Source organism: Elephantulus edwardii, unplaced genomic scaffold, assembly GCF_000299155.1.
Source record: "Elephantulus edwardii isolate Elephantulus edwardi_28Jun2011 unplaced genomic scaffold, EleEdw1.0 scaffold00145, whole genome shotgun sequence".
In the NCBI taxonomy this organism is placed as follows: domain Eukaryota; kingdom Metazoa; phylum Chordata; class Mammalia; order Macroscelidea; family Macroscelididae; genus Elephantulus; species Elephantulus edwardii.
This window is the reverse complement of record NW_006399895.1, coordinates 2,446,468-2,462,707: the sequence shown is the minus strand read 5'-3', so window position 1 is coordinate 2,462,707 and position 16,240 is coordinate 2,446,468. Positions and strand designations below refer to the sequence as shown.

At 41.9% G+C, this 16,240-nt stretch overlaps 1 pseudogene; it reads right to left on the bottom strand.

Annotated features, from left to right (window-relative positions):
• Positions 1 to 1,701: 1,701 nt before the first annotated feature.
• On the bottom strand, positions 1,702 to 2,160 carry LOC102844251 (annotated as a pseudogene).
• Between the last annotated feature and the right edge of the window lie 14,080 nt (positions 2,161 to 16,240).

Genomic DNA, 16,240 nt, shown 5'->3' with positions numbered 1-16,240 from the left:
CTACGAATCTCATTTCCTTTCATGCTCCTATCCTATACTTTCCTATCCTCTGTTCTTCTCTGGGTGAATATCGTCCTTATGATCTTACAGGATTGATTATTCTAAGTAGTGAGAACTCCTTAATGTTACTCACCTTATACCCATGTTTGGCTAAAGTCAAAGGGATGAGAGTTTAGCTCCTGCCTTAAAAGGTTATTGAAAGCTATAGCCTCAAAAGTTCCACCAGTCTCTATTAGACCAGCAGAACTGGTTGTTGTTGAGATTTTGGATTTTGTTCCCTATTTTTCTCCTGCTATGTACGGGATCCTCTTTCAGAGTGGTCAACAGTGGTATCTGGGCACCATCTATTTCTTCCGATCTTAGAGTAGTGGAGGTTGAACTTCATGCGGTTCATTAGTCTTTCAGGCTAATTGTTTCTATGCATCTCAGAATGACATTTTCTTCTCAATTCTGGATAGGGAGAGTCCAATAGTTGCACCTAAGATGAACATTGCCAAGCTTTTAAGACTCCTCATTCTCTGTTGCTACTCACCAACATAGGACATTATTTTTGTGGAAGAGTGTACATCTTTACAGAAGCAGACTTGCTACCTTTCTCTCTTGTGGAGCTTCTGACAGTTTCAAACCACCAATCTTCCAGTTATCAACCAAGCACTTAACCACTGTGCCGCCAGGGCGCCTCAGATTCCAGGAGTTGAGGAAAACCTGTGACCTTACCCCTTCATTACCTTAATGTTCTGCCTCACGTGCCCAAGAGTGATTTCTTCATGAGGAATTCCTCTGAATTTTAACCAGTGCTATTGCAACCATGCATTTTGGTGTGATTTGACATTCTTTGAACAGAAAAAAAAAAGAGGCTATAAAAATCAGGTACTTCTTGATTTCTACTCTCATTATCTACCCAGAAGACAACAATAGCTTTGTGAGCTAAAGAGTGGTATGGGGGGAAGGGGGTGGGGTGGGGACAGTATCTTATTTCCGCCAAATGATGATGACTGTTATTTCTGAAACACTTTATTGTTTAAAAAGCATTTTATATGCATTATCTCAGCTTATTCATCCAAGTTTTAAGTACCTATTATATGCAAAGCTTTGGGGACATAGAGTGAATGGCACATCCCCTATTTGCTTAAAACCCCTCAATGGCTTCACATCTCTTAGAACAAAATTACAGTCCCTTCCTAGCCCACCCTACCTGCCCTTCTAAACCCCATCCCCTCCCACTCCGTCCATTCCTCGCTTATCTCCAGGTACAGTGGTCTCAGGCTGTTCCTCAAATGTGCTAAACTCCTTCTTTCCTTAGAAACTCTACTTTTCTGCTCCTTCTTCCAAGAATATGATTTTGCCATATTCATGTTACTGTTTCTTATCATTCAAATTTTAGCTATCATTTGTCTTTGAGTCACCTCTGACTCATAGATACCCTGGGTGGTGTCAAAGTAGGCCTGTGTTCCACAGAATTCTCATCTTTCGACATTAGACTACTAGAACTTTCTTCTTTTTTGGGGGGAGGGGAGGTGTAGGAGGCTTTATTCTTTTGACAGATCCTCTCAGTCAATATTGCTGCACTGTTAATAAAAAATATTTGCTTCTCTGTTAAGCATTTAAAAAAACCCTCCAAGGATGAGATGGCTGAAGCCTCAGCTCAAGTATCTCCAAATTCCAAATGCATTGTTGTCCTTTTCCTGACCTCTCCATATGTTATTTCTTGGTTGTTTTCCAGATCAATGCCATTCTCTGTTTGTGAACTTCTGTGGTACAAGCTTGTTTGTAGGGTTGAATTTCTTCTGAGTCAAAACCTGGGATCCACATGTTCCACAGGTGCTCTAGGTGCACCTAGACATCTTTCACCTCTAGGGTGCTGGACTTGTGATGCCTGGCAAGCTGGCAGGCTGCTGTCACCACATTCTCGATGAAATCGTCGGCAATCTGTAGCAGCATCTCCTCTACATCCACTTCTCTTCCCAAGTCTTGCAAGTTCTTCGTTAATATCTGGTTGTTTTCAGGACTGAGTCGACCTCCTGTGCCAGGAGTGACTGGTATCTTTACCACAGTAGTGCTATTGGCCATGGAGCCTTATGGAGGGGTGCTGGCTGGTTCCAGTTTTACAGATGAGAAATTGGAGAGGTTGATTAGGGCTGAGGGGCCAAACTGGTTCATAATCTGCCGTGCTTTGGACTTCAGCTCATAGAGTTTATCAAGATCCTGTTTCTTTTTAGAGCTGTGAGGGCCAAGGCCAATCAAAGGCAGTAGCGTCTGTCTCCACATGATATGCGGAGACTGCCCCACTGAAGTGTTGGTCTCAGCAGCCGGTCTGACCTAGATCTTTCTTCTGAGATGCTTCTTGGTAGATTTGAACCTTTGGTTAGGAGCTGAGTGTCTGGCCATTTGTGACACTCAAAAGTTTCTTATATCACCTGTCATCAACCCATTAATTGATCAATAATTATGGAAACCACTTCCTAAACAACATGCATCTGGAAACTCTATGAACTTTGAGAATCAATGATAGTTCTAGAAAGGCTTCAGGCCTTTTGTTCATAGGGTCACTGTGAGTCATGCTCGACTTGATGACAATCAACAACAACAATTATTCAGTACCCCATTAAGAGACAATGAGTCTGTTATGATGAATAGCTCAACATGACCCCTGCCTTCTTGGAGTCTACATTCTTTGGGGACTTCACGGTCTACAGATCAAGTTGATCTTGCCAGAGGATGGCAAGAGGTGAACTGAGATGATGTCAGCCTAGCAAGAAAGTTGTGGGGATCTAAGGAGGACCTTTGCCAGGAATTCTCATTTGTTTCTCTCTCTTGATTTCTAATCTGATCATTTATGAGCTCACATTCTGAAGTTCTGAAGGAAAAAGGATTAATTTTCAATGTCACCCAGAGACTCTCCAAGAGCACCATTAACCTTACTTATTTTGGAAGGTTGGCCCGATTCCCAGCTCCCACTCTAGGAGTGAGTCATTCCATCAAGGCGAGAACTCCAGTGGTCTGGACACACTGGCTCCAGTGTTTGCCCACTGATGGTCTCCAGCAAGCTCCACTGGACTTTTGCTTTTTCTCTCCTTGTGAGGAGATTGGCAAGGGCTAGTTGTCATGGTGACACAGGATACTGAGAACCTTGCCTTAAGCACAACCACATAACATCTACAGGAATATTAAATGAGATACTTAAATCAGTTCACAGAATATCAGGCACATAATTAAAGATAAACATTAATTGTATGACAGATAGATGTCTCTTTCTTAATTCTATATCATCACTTTTTTAAAAAACCTTTTTAAAATTATTATTTTAGACTGGTTAACTTCAAGCTCATAATATTCATATACATTAGTGGAGGAAGTGGTGGGTAAAGGAAAGGGGAAAGAGCGAGTGTGAAAAACAATATATCATCACTTCTTAAGGAAATATGACTGGATCATATGTTTGTCAATGAGCTGAGACAAGGACTGGACTAACATTTTCTAGTCCTAGATGGACTGGAGGACAATGCAGTTACTCTATGTGAAGGTAGCAGAGGCTATATGGTACGAGAGCAAGGAGTTTCATGTTGTTACTGCAGCTTACACTGACAGATACATCTGTCATAAAGGCGCTAGGTATATAAACAAAGAGTCAGCACTTACTAGTGAGAAAAATCTATTAACAGGCCTGAGTATGCATGTGCTGCGCTCTCTGATATGAACGTGGATGGGGGAGTATCAAAAGGGATAGAGAGAGACTAACAGCTGTGCTTGGATAATCTATGCCCCTTTCAAGTGTTTTATATGTTGTGTTGGTAGATGCTATTGAGATGGCCCCAATTCATGCAACCCTGCACAGTGAGATTGACTGGTATGAGCCATAGGGCTCTTTAGAATAAATCAATCTCTCTCTCTCTCTCTCTCTCTCTCTCACACACACACACACAGTTTTGTTGTTATGTGCAATCAAGTCACTTGTGACTCATAGTGACCATATGTACAAGAGCCCTAAACCCTGCTCTATTCTGTGCTAACCTCATTGTCTTCGACACACCTACTCCCACTATCCCAATCACTGAATTGATCCATCTCATCAAGAGTCTTCCACCCTGCCCTGTCCCTCCACTCTCCCAAACATGACCCTCTCCAAGGACTGGTCCCTCCTTGCAACATGCCCAAAGTATGCCAGATGAAGCTTCAAAATCCTTGACTCCAAGGAACAGATCAGCTTCACCTTTTCCAGGACAAACCTGTTTGTTCTCCTAGCAGTCCATGGTAAATTCAACCCTCTTCTCCAGCACCACAGCTCAAAGGCATCAATTCTCTTTCTATCATCCCTAGTCACTGTCCAGCTCTCTGATTCATAGCATGCAATTGTGAAGCCGATAGCCTGGATCGTTCACCTTAGTCTCCAGCCTGACATCGTTGCTCTTCAGTACTCTGGAGAGGTCCCTCACAAATGACTTTCCCAATGCAATTCACCTCTTAATTTACTGGTTGCTGGTACCAAGAGTGTTGATTGTGGAGCCAAGTAAACTAAAACTGTTAACTATCTCAGTCTCTTCATCATCCATACTGATGCTGCCAATTGGTCCAGTGGTGAGAATCTTTGTTTTCTTGACGTTGAGCTTCAATCCATATAGGAGGCTGCAGTTCTTGACCTTCTGCAGCAAGCGCTTCCAGCAAGCAGGGTGTGTCATCTGCATAATGCAGGTTGTTGATAACTCTTCCACCAATCCTGAAAACACACATTCCTCTTCATACAGCCCAGTGTCCTGGATAATCTGTTCTGCATACAGATTAATGCAGGAGTGGCATCCACTTTCTAAATAACATGCCTCCAGAAACTCTATGAACTTTAAGAAATGTCTATAGTTATAAAGGGGTTTCAAGCCTTTTGTTCATAGGGTCACTATGAGTCGTGCTCAACTCAAAGGCAATCAACACCACCACCACCAAACACAAGTTGTTAGTAGTTGTTGTTGTTGTTATGCTCTTTTGAGTCATCTTGCAACCCACAGTGATATGCACAGCAGCTCTGAACTCCATCTTATCCTGAGCCAGTCTCACTAATTCTGAGTTAATCCATCTTATCCAGGGTCTTCCTCTCTTGCACTGTCCTTCTACCCTTCCAAGCATGAGTTCCTCTCCAAGGACTGATCCCTCCTTACAACATGCCCAAAGTGTCAACAGAAGCTTCAAAATCCTTGCCTCAAAGGATAAGCCTGATTTCACCCTCTCCAGGTCAGACTTGTTTGTTCTCCTAGCAGTCTATGGTATATTCAATACTCTTCTTCAGTACCACAATTAGAAGGCATCAATTCTTTTTTTATCACCTATAATCATTGGCCAGCACTCTGATGCATAACAAGTATATAATAAAAAATATATAGTTACTAAAAGTAGATACAAATACTGTGTTTTCTGTACAGAAAATGTAGGTTTCCAATTGACACTGTCCATACAAATTACTAGGTGGTCATGAGTTACATATTTCCCGTAGTGCAGCAGTGTTTCTTTCACTGTGTTCTGATTGTTTCATCCTCAGTACTCTAGTCTCCCTGCCCCTCTATCATCTGACCTTTGCTTTAGAGTCATTGTTGACCACTAGGCTAGTGACCATCTGCCTCCTCTGGTCTCAGAGTGGATGAGATTTATATAGAGGATCTCTCCATAGACTAGTTTCTTCTTTGAGTTTTTGGTTTCCTTCTCATTTGCTCTAGACAGGCAGAGACAAATAGTTGTATCTCTGTAGGGCTGGTTTTCTGAAGTAGGCCTTTAGAATAAAATCAGGCCTTTATTCTTAGTCTGAACCCTTGGTCTTTCTTAGGCTGAACACTCAGCTGAAAGCTGTTGACCAATATTTTGTTATGATATTGAACCCTACCGAGCAGCACATGCAAGTCTCCACCAATAGAGCAGTGTGACTGTAAAGACTTGCTACAGCTACGCCTCATCAGGCTTTTGCCCCATTTTGCTGACATAGAAACTACAACTCAGAGAGCAAGGTGAGTTGCTAAATATCACAATTTTCAGTACACGGTGAAATCAAATTCTAGAAACTGCAGTTTCTCTTTTGCCACCTGAATCAAGCTCATCTGTGACTCTATTTTTCTCTCCTCCCTGGTACCTTTTCAAACGTAATTAGAAAAACAAAAAGTTTCCCAAATAAACTTAGGCAGCAAATGTCTGGTTTCCTTCCAATTTCTGTTAGCAACTTTGGTTCCACTACGGCCTCAGGGGTTGTTGCCAACATCTCTGAGTCATTCCATCCATCCCTAACGACATGAAAAAAGTGCAACCAGCCGTCCTCAATGATTCATAGTACCCAACGTGCATATTTATAGGCTGTATCCACGAGGGAAATCCACTCGAGGCCCTCTCGTTCACACCCCCACGCACCTGCATGTCTGACTCACCACCTGCAGGCAGCAAAGACACTGCCACTTATTTGTCCGCACGTGCCTCTGATGGGCTTTGAACTCTCGGTGAACTGTCATCACCCTGTGGAGCCAAACTCTAAGGACCCATCTGCGGAAGCAGAGTTCTGAAAGGAGAAACGTGTCCTAATCCCCATTAAAATATGTCTTCAGTCACCTTTTCCGGGAGTTACACCTGTGTTTGGGGAAATGGTCACTTGCTTCCCCTACAAATAGTGGAAAGGAAGAACAGGTATTGAAGTCTAATTGATCCAGGTTTGAGGATCTGCTTCTACTGACTGTGACTTTGGACCTGACCTGTTCTCTCTGTGAGATACAATGTCCTCTCCATGAAATGGAGCTGTTAAAAATAAGCTAAACTAATATATGATTGGGTATTATGGTTATGACAAGAGTCTGGAATAAAGGTTGCATAGTGGAGTGTACCTGGAAGGGAGGATTGCATACCAATGAAGGAATTTTTCTTTTACTTCTCAAGGAGAGGAGTGAACTAACTGCAGGGGAGAGATGGGCAGGGAGAATAGTGCAACAATGAATGAAAATCCAGAATCTCTGTAAATGTTCATTAAAATTAAAAAAATAAATAAAATTTAAAAAATGATATGGTGAAACTTGTGCACTTGCAAAAGACACTTTTCACAATTAGTTTTATAAAGTAGCATTTTGAAAAGAAACAAAATCCTACATGATCCCACATAAACTGCCATAGATGTGATTTTCAAAATAAATGCACAGTTAAGAAAAAAACAATAAGCTAAACTCAAAGCCCACTGCTGTTGAGTCATTTCCAAGTCATGGCACCTTCCAATGAGTTTGAAAGGCTGGAAATCTTCATGGACGCAACTGTCTTTCCACTGTGGAGTTGCCTGTTTATCCAAACCATCACAAAGTTATTAACTTGTTTGTTAGTCCAAGACGTAACATACTACGCCACCAATGCTCCCCGTTAATGATCTATAAGGTTGTAATCTATAATCTATGGCACACATTCAACTACTAACTGAAAAGGCTGTTGGTTCAAATCCACCCAGCAGTGCTATGGAACAAGGCAATCTGGTTCCATAAAGATTATAGCCAGAAAATTCTACAAGACAGCTCGACTCTGTAACACATGGGTGGCAATGAGTTAGAGCAGGTTTGTTTTGGTTGTACCTTGGGTGTTAATAATCTGCATGCTAAAATTGTTTGTCATGGGAAAGTTGGGACTGGGTTGAAGGAAATCAGCAAGGGTTTGTGACTGTCCTTGGGTAGTGACGGAAGGTACCCCTAAGCCTGAAGGGGTAAGCTAATTGCTAGCATCCTAAGAAGCCAACTGCATGAATAGGCATTCAAGATGTGAGCTGTGCTATTCATCAGGAAATGTGCAGCCAGCCCACTAGAGGGCAAGATACCGGATCACAGATCGGTATATAACAAAGTACCTTCTGACTTCTGCTGGTGCTTTACGGCTGACTCTGTTCAGAAGCTAGAGGCAAGATAGTTCATTCAATCTACCTCAGCCAGCATCCCAGGACCCAGAACAGGAGGGAGACTGGAGGGGCCCTTGGAAGACACTCAACCCCAGCATCAAACAGGGATCCACACAAAGTGCTTGAACCTGGCAAATGTTAATAAACTGTGGCCTTCAATTCTTAACCAACAGGTGTTGACTTCAAGAGCTACCATTTTGAGATTCCTTCAGTTTTGATAACTAGTTTCATAAGGAATTTTGGAGAACACGGTTTCTATTCTCAGTGTTCTCCTCATGGCACCCTATCCTTCCAGCAACTTCCACTGGGACTTCTTGTGTTTCTCCCTAGGGAAATCATTCACTCATTCATGCATTTGTTCATCCAACAATCATTTACTCCTCACCTTTTCGGGCTTGGCATGGGTCAAGGCTTTGAGGATTTAGTGGTAGACATTCTGGTCCCTTATGTCGTAATGTTGAAAGACTGGCAGAGGATAGTAGCATCTAAGCCCCTAAAGTTATAAAACAGCACATGAGATGGGAGATGGCGTAAAGACTGAATTCTTCCTAATGCAGCTGGAGCTCTAGTGTGGTGTTAGCCCTAATCGTGGCTGTTGTTGTTAGGTGGCATCATATGAAAACAACTCATAATGACCCTATGAGCAACAGATTGATACCTTCCTCTATCCTGAGACATCTTCACAGTTTCAGCCGTGTATAACGCTATTGCTGCAGTCACCATGTCATTCATTCCATTGTGTAGAGGATCTTCTTGTCTTTCAAGGGCCCTCGACTTTTCCACGCATAATTTCTTCTTCCAATGACTGGTGCCTCTTTAAAAACATGCCCAAAGTATGTGAGAAAAGATTTCACCATTTTTGCCTCCAAGGAGCCCCTGGATGGACTTCCTAAGACAGACTTATTTTTTGACAGTTCATTCAATAATCTTCAACGGTGCCACAATACAGATGCATCAATTCTTCCTCACTATTCATTGTTCAATTCTCTCTACAAACATGTGAAAATAAGTGTATAGGGATTAAACAAGTTACTATCAACTTCAACTCTTCATCCTCCGTGTATTAGAGTAAAACTGTTTTCCACGAGTCTCCAGTGTCTAAACTATCTCTATCTATCTATCTGTCTATCTGTCTATCTATCTATCTATCTATCTATCTATCTATCTATCTATCTATCTATCTATCTATCTATCTCATTCCAAAGGAGAGATTTCCAAGTCCTTCTTCCAAGGATCCTTGTGTTGGGTTTAAACTGACAATTTTCTATGAAGCACCTGAGTGTGTGAACCATTTGCACCAGCAAGAAGCTCGGGGATTAACAGAGAGGAAAACCATTTCAGAAACGAGAGCAGCCTTTAGATGCCAAGACTTGAGGCTTGGCAAAGGCCACCATTCAGCTCCAGCTCTGGTCTCTTTCCAGCTCTTTGGTGTCTTTCCAACTTTATGATGGGGCATGTGTTTAACTGAAGAAGACTGGGGTCACTTCTAATTAGTGGTAGAAAAAAACAGATCTTGTTTATGTGCTGAGCACATTCTTTTCCAACTAATTAGCTTGACAAAGCTGAACAGAGTTGTTTCTGACCCTTCCTAGAGAATTAAACATAAATGATTTATCCTGTCTACCACCCTTTCTACCTCCTTCGAGCTTCGGTTTCCAAAGTGTACAAAGGGACGGACACAGAAAGTCCTTCTCTTCTAGCAAAAGAATCACTGTGGCATTGCAGGGCTAGCGTGATGTGAGCGTCTAATACTCCCTCATCTCATCATCTCATCTCTGAATGTCCGTGTAAGAAACTCTGCTGCAGCTGGGCTGGATGCTAAACTGGCTTGTTCCAGAGGCTCCACCATGGTGTCATAGAAACAGCACAGGCCAAACCAGCAAGACCCAAGAGAGTCCCCAGTCAATGTGGAAGTTGTGGTTTTGCTAGCTGGACTCCAATTCATTGTGGCACCACCAATTTGATTGGATAGTTACAATCCTTAGGGTTTCATTGGCTGATTTTTCAACAAGTGTTGTTGTTAGGTGCCATCAAGTTGACTATGGCTCATAGTGACCCTGCGAACAACAGATCTGAAGCCTGGTTTATCCTGTGCTATCTTCATTTTCTTTGATACTGCATACTTTAGTGGGAAGTCGAGAAAACCCTAGAGGCTAAGAAAAGCAAGACATTGGATTCTTCCAGAAAGAGGTCCTGCTGGCATCTTGAGTTTTAGACCATTAAAATGAAATTATGGCTTCTGATCTCCAACACCATAAATGAATACATTTATGTTGTTTTAAGACACTAAGTTTGTTGTTGTTACAGCAGCAATAGGAAATTAGTGGGTATCACTTATGGAAACAGACTAGAAGACAATGCTTAAGGGAGTGTAAGGTGTGCTAATGGTACATTGGTATCACCCAGGCAACCTGTTAAATGCATACAACCAAGCCACTCCTCAGCCATTAAGACTCACCCAGTTTGAGCATCTCTTTCCCCTACTATAGTTGGTTATGAGTCGGGGGGACTGAAGACATACTTTGAGACATACTCTAGGTGGGAGATGAAGAATGCTAACTGGATGTGGAAGACGATTTTCAGAAGCCAGGGAAGGTTTTGAAGTATGCTGGAACAAACATTCAACCATAATGAAGCTATTTGTCTATCCAATTCTAGATGATTATCAAAGATTTCATTTCACTTGAATTCACAGCCAAAGCCATGAGTCAACTCGAAAAGTCAAGTACGGCATTGCAGTGGAGAAATCTGTTGAAAAAGGACCTCTTTAAAGTGTTGAACAGAGTTATCTCTCTGAGGACTAAAGTATGCCTGGCTCAGCCATGATATTTTCAATCGTGGTTTAAAATCAGGAAAGGTGTGTGCTAGAGATTTTCCTTTCTCCATACCTATTCCACTCTGTATTCTGAACAAACAATTTTAAAAGTTGGACTATATAAAGAATGTGTACTGCCGGAAGGATGAACAACTCTGTCTTGGAAAGAGCTCAGCCAGCACACTCCTTAGGAGTGAAGATGCGGAGATTTTTCTCTCAGATACTTTGGAGATGTCATCAGGAAGGATCAGTTCCTGGAGGAAGGCATCACATTGTTAAATCAGAAGATCTGCAGAAAAAAGACAGATGTGGAAAAGTGTCTAACATGTAGGGCTGCTAACTGAAAGGCCAGTAGCTTCAATCCACCAGTTGCTCCCCCCAAAAAGATGGGCAATCTTCTCCAATAAAGATTACACTGCAGAAAAATGCCTTAGGGGGTTGCGATGAGTTGTATTCAAATCAATGGCAATGAGTTTCAGTAAGTATCCATTCATCCATCTATCTGTTCATCCTGGCTTTCTCAAAAAAAGAACAACAACAACTAAAAGCCGAAACAAAGCTCGTTGCTATAGATTAGAATGGAATCAACTCAAAGCTGACTCTTCAGTGGGCTTACAGAGGTTGTAAATGGCACAGGACAAGAGGAACCATCCTTGCCCCATTGAGCAGCTGGTGGATTTGAACAGTCTGTATTTGAATTGGCAGCACAATTCCTTACCCACTAGGGCACCAGAGCTCCCTCGCTTCCTTCTGAAAGGAAGAAATCGATATTTTAAATTCTTTGAACAATTTCCCCAAATCTGGGATCAAACGTAAAATCCAACCATGAACTTAGCACTGTCTGAGATACCCCCCTGAATTGCTACTGCAGCAAGAGCAGAATTGGATGGCATCTCTGGACCCAAGTTACAACTTAAACGCTGGTAGACCAACTCTTCAAATGACAATAAGCAATAACAGTAACACAAATAACAAAAAGCACAGATGTCAAGTCAGTTCCAACTTGTTACAACGCTACAGGATAGAGTAGAACTGCTGCTCTATTGTGTTTCCAAAGATGTAAAGATTTGCAAAGCAGATTGTTAATGCCTTTTCTCCACATACAGTAATTACTGGATTAGAACTTCCAACCTTTTCATTGGCAGCTGAGTACTTAACTACTGTGTAGTTAATCTTCCTGGTAGACCAGAACCTTAAAATGGGAGGTTATTCTCAGAAATTCCTCTATAGGTTTTTACTTCCATGGAAAAAAAATAAGCATTTAAAAACGTGTGTGTGTGTGTGTGTGTGTGTGTGTGTGTGTGTGTGTGTGCGCGCGCGCGCGTGTACACATATGTGTCTAATGAGTGCTGTGTATGTGTGAATGCATCAGAGGAAAAATAATGAAAAGAATTAACTGTTTGTCTTTACATGGCAAAAGATTTGAAGGCTCAAACCCAAAAGACTTCCCCAAATATTATTCTCCACTTCACAAGAACGAGTCCCACAACTGTCAAGCATTGAGAGGTGAACCTTGGTGACAGCCCCTAAGATCAGAAAACACAAGGAACAGGGATGCCCCTAAGTGACTCAAGATCTCTTTAATGTATTTTAAAAATATACACAGTAGAATCTGTCAAGAACCTGACATACGCCCTCTGGCAGGATTCCTTTTTCAGTTAAAGAAGTGACCTGGTGAAAGAGTTTCTGATGAAAACAGAGACATCCCCCAAACAGGATCCGTGATCGGAATGCTCAAGTCCCCAGAAAATAACACAGGGAGGCAGAAGAAAATACCCCTCCAAATCTAGTCTTTTCAATGGAGATTCAAGTCTGCACTGGGAAATTCTGTTACCTTCTTTGTTAGAAGAAGGAAAGGAAGGAGGGCAAGAGCAGGAGAAGCTCTGAGTCTGAGACAAAGAAGTTCCTTAGTAACTTGCATTCACAAATAGTTTGAGACTTCTCTCTCCAACCTCATCTCCTCTCAGCTCCTTCTCCTAGTATCATCACTGGTTGAGGGCAATGTGTATATTGTTGTTGTTAAGTGTTGTTGAGTCGTAGACACTATGAACAAAAGACCTGAACACTTGTAAAACTTCCTTCGTTTCTCCAAGTTCATAGGGTTTCGGGAGGCAAGCTATTACAGAAGTGGATGCCACTCCTGCTTCCAAGCTTGTTTTAATTGGGGAGCTCCACCAAGCACTGTCCACCATGGGGAACCATTATCACATTTGACACATCAGTGTCACGGTGTTTAGCCTCACAGTAACCAGAAGTTACCTCTGTACAGCAAATGGATAGACCAGTGTTATACCAATTAGAAGAATGTTTGACCAAAAACAATTAAAAACCAGGCCTGAGTGCCACAGATTACGATCACCCACCTTTGGCTTGGTAGCATCACTTTCTGTCCACTAGGTCCACTGAGCTCTCTTTATGTTGTTGTTGTTGTTGTTGTTGCTGAGTGCCATTGAGAAGTTTATGTGTTTATTATATGTTTCAAAAAGCAAATTAGCATAGACTTTTAGGCTTGTAGATACATTGACACAAAAAAGCTGCACTTATGAAAACTATTTTTGTTGTTTTTAACTAACCCCAGGGGTTTGTTTTTTTTCAAAATAGAACAAAGTTCTGTGGAAATATTGCCAAAAACATGCATAAACAGCCATTTTGGTGTCAATTGGTGGGATCTATAACTTCCTTCCCGCCCTTCTCAGTGACATCACTGCTTTCTTTCACTTTATGATCCAAGCACATCATGGTACCCTGAACTTGACCTTCTATTTCAAACCTCAATGACTGAAACAGTGGGCTCAAGTCTATTAGAGACGGCGAGGATGGCACAACATGGATCAGGGTCAGATGCATTGTTCACAAGACTGCTGAGTCACAGTCGATTTGATAGCATATAACAACAAGGAGACAGTTTTACACAGGAAGGTCTGGTAGTCTAGGAGTAAGGTGCTGTGCTTCTAATCCAAAGGCACATGGTTCAAATCCACCAGCTGGCCTGTGAGAGAAAAATGGGCAATCTTCTCCCATGCAACTTAAAGTCCCTGAAAACCCACAGGAGGGTCAAGCTATGGGTCGGCTCCAAGTAGAAGGCACACAACAACATAGTTTTACTTAAGTACATTGGTTAAATCTCCTAATGAATATTTCTGTATTAATAGGATCACAGATCTGGGTTTAGGGGATGCCTCTGTTTTCATGAGAAACTCTTCCACTTCTTTAACTGAAAAATGAAACCTGTCAGAGGAAACATGTCAGGATCTAGAAGTTTTGAATCCTCCAGCTCCTCTGCAGAAAAAAAAGATGTGCCCATCTGCTTCAGAAAAATATTACAGCCTTGGAAACAATACAGGGTGTTTCTGCTTTGTCTTCCAGAGATGCTTATGAGTTGGAACTGACTCGACAACACAAAATAACATGATTTTCTCCAGCTGCTCTGTATTCCTCCCTTCCGTTTTTGGATGTCAGGATACTTCTTTGTCCTTCAAGCTCCAGATCCTTTATCATTTCCTCTCAGTGCTCTCTTGTAATCATTCCCCTTTCCAATGAGGGGAGGCCTCCTCTTCTCGGATGTGCTGCCTAACTGTGCTTCTCTATCACCCTCATTATTATTGATTGGGTTTCAACTCACAGTGACTCCATGTGCTCCAGAGTAGAACGGCCCCATAGATTTTCTTGGTTGTAATATTTACAGAGGCAGATTGCTAAGATTTCCTTCTGTGTTGCAGCTAAACGGGCTCAAAATGCCAACTCTTCAGGGGCAAATGATAGATGACTTGCACTAGTCACTCAGTGACCTTAACTCTTTCGAGCCACCATTTATACTGATTTGACATTATCCTTTGTGATTCTGTTTTCTGATTAGACTGCGGGATCCTGAAAGGCAGGACAATACCCAACTCATCCCTGTAGCTCTAATAGTCATCCTCGTGCCTGATGCACCTTAGATGTTCAGCTCCTGTTCACTGAGCCTCATAAAGTAATCACCAATGAATGGGCCATGTGATGTGCTTTGTGAGGATAAAGAGTAAAAGGCAAATAAAAATCCAGAGGTGCTCGTGGCTGGATGACACACACTCTAGGACAAGGTGGAATGAATGGGATGGGAGAGAAAATCTGTACAATCCTGACTCCCGGGTTGCCTCTTGCCAAACCCTGGGCAATTCAACAACCTTAGCATGAGGTTTAACTTGAGTTAAGTGGGTTACATGTGAGAGTGCTAACCTAAAGGTCAGTGGTTCGAGTCCACCCTACTCGCTCTATGTGAGAAATATGAGGTAGTCTGCTTGCCTTAAGATTTATGGCTTCAGTATCCTGATGGATGGTCTTCATGACTTGGAATCTACTTGTTAGTAGTGAGCTTGGTTTTTAATGCTTTAAATCTAAGTTTAAATTCTAGATTCTATCTTAGCACTTTAAGAATGTAGCAAAACACTATCTGTGGCTGTGCATGTGTATCTATAATTATTTACATCTTTCCTTTTCCTTTAGATAGTACATTCCACGAGGGGCCACGGTTCTTCTAACCACATTTCTGCTAAAGCTCATGAATATTTGTTGAATGAATAATATGAATAAATGTATTCATGAATAGATGAATGTTTGGGGTTAGCTCTGTGACCTTTGGCCAATTATAAAATCTCCCCAGAGCTCTTTTTCCTTATAGAACATGAGGTTGATAATACTTAGCCAGTATTCTAAGAAAACTAACCCTAAAACCATCCTTCAAGTTGATTCTGAGTCATGGCAACTCCGCGTGTGTCAAAGTATAACTACGTTCCATAGTGTTGCCAAAGGCTGTGATCTTTCAGAAGTAGACTGCCAGGCCTTTCCTCTGAAGCATCTGTGGGTGGGTTCGATTAACAGTCAAGTGTTTAAACATTTGTAGCATTCAGTGACTCCTAAGAGAAATAGTTACTTCTCTCTCCCAGCCCATGTTGCTGGGCTGTGTGCCACTGAGTCAAAACCAAGCCATAGCTGATTCCCTAGCAGGTTTTCAGAGACTATAAATCATATGAGAGTGAGAAAATTGCCCAGAGTTCTCCTGCAGAGCATCTGGTGCCTTTGAACCATGCGCTTTTAGGTTGATAAGGACAACTTCTTGCCACTGGGCCATCAGGGCTACCTTAGCTACACCACAAGTGAGCTCTGTAAATTCCACCTCCAAATCATAGTCCAGATCCTTCCATCTTTACTATCACCACAGAGGCAGGCCTGCAGCGAAGCTTTCTCAATCATTTCTTGGCTCCCATTCTTGTCCATTCTAGTCTATTAAAGAACACCCACATTTATTTCACAAAGCACAAATCAAATCACAGCACTTCCTTGCCTAAAATTCTCCAAAGATGGGCCATCGCACGTGGAATGAAACAAAAACTCCTGACTTTGGTTTGTCGAGTCCTACTCTGCATTGTTTTTTTAAAAAAACATTATTATTATTATGATTAATATTAATATTATTATTATTATATGCCGTCGAGTCGTTTGCGACTCATAGCGACCCTATGCACAACAGCCCTAAACCCTGCTCTATCCTGCGCCAACCGCAC